Source organism: Heterodontus francisci, unplaced genomic scaffold (assembly GCF_036365525.1).
Source record: "Heterodontus francisci isolate sHetFra1 unplaced genomic scaffold, sHetFra1.hap1 HAP1_SCAFFOLD_61, whole genome shotgun sequence".
NCBI classification, from domain to species: Eukaryota; Metazoa; Chordata; class Chondrichthyes; order Heterodontiformes; family Heterodontidae; genus Heterodontus; species Heterodontus francisci.
Window position 1 is genome coordinate 9,775,398 of NW_027141441.1, and position 1,001 is coordinate 9,776,398.

Consider the following 1,001-nt stretch of genomic DNA (forward strand, 5'->3'; position numbering starts at 1 on the left):
CATCACTGAATCCCCCACCATTAACATTGACCATTGGTTACCATAGACCAGAAACTGAACTGGACCAGCCATATAAGTGCTGTGACTGCAAGAGCAAGGTCAGAGGCTAGGAATTCTGCGGCGAGTAACTGACCTCCTGTTTCCCCACATCCGTCCACCATTCACAAGGCACAAGTCAGGAGTGTGATGGAATACTGCCCACTTGCCTGGATGAGGGCAGCTCCAACAACACTCAAGTAGCCTGTTTGATTGCCCACATCCACCACCTTCAATATTCACTCCATTCACCACTGATGCACAGTGGCAGCAGTGCGTACCAGCTAAAAGATGCACTGCAGCAACACACCAAGGCTTCTTCGACAGTACCTTCCAAACCTGGAACCTCTACCACCAACAAGGACAAGGGCAGCAGATACATGGGAACACTACCACCTGCAAGTTCCCCTCCAAGCCACACACCATCCTGACTTGGAACTATATCACCATTCCTGCACTGTCGCTGGGTCAAAATCCTGGAACTCCCTTCCAAACAGCACCGTTGGAATTCCTACATCTCAAGGACTGCAGCAGCTCAAGAAGGCAGCTCACCACCATTTTGTCAAGGGCAATTTGGAATGGGCAATAAATGCTGGCATAGCCAGTGATGCCTACATCACATGAACAAATGAAAAAAGTGAGGAAATAGTGAAGGGCTTCTATAGAATACATGCAGATATGTTTCCTCTTGTGGTGTTGTCTGAAACAAGAGCCAAAAATATAAAATCAACATTCATAAAACCAATGAGGAATTCATGAAAAAGGTATTTATGTAGTGAGTGGTTAGAATCTGGAATTTGCAACCACAGGGAGAGGTCGAGGCGATAATATCGATGCATTTAAGGGGAGGTGGAACAACTGTGTGGGAAGAAAGGAATTGAGGGATATACATATGGGGCTTTATTTTTCTTTATTTGTGCATATGAAGCAGGGTGGCTGGAAATATGTGGAGAGCATCGAGCAGT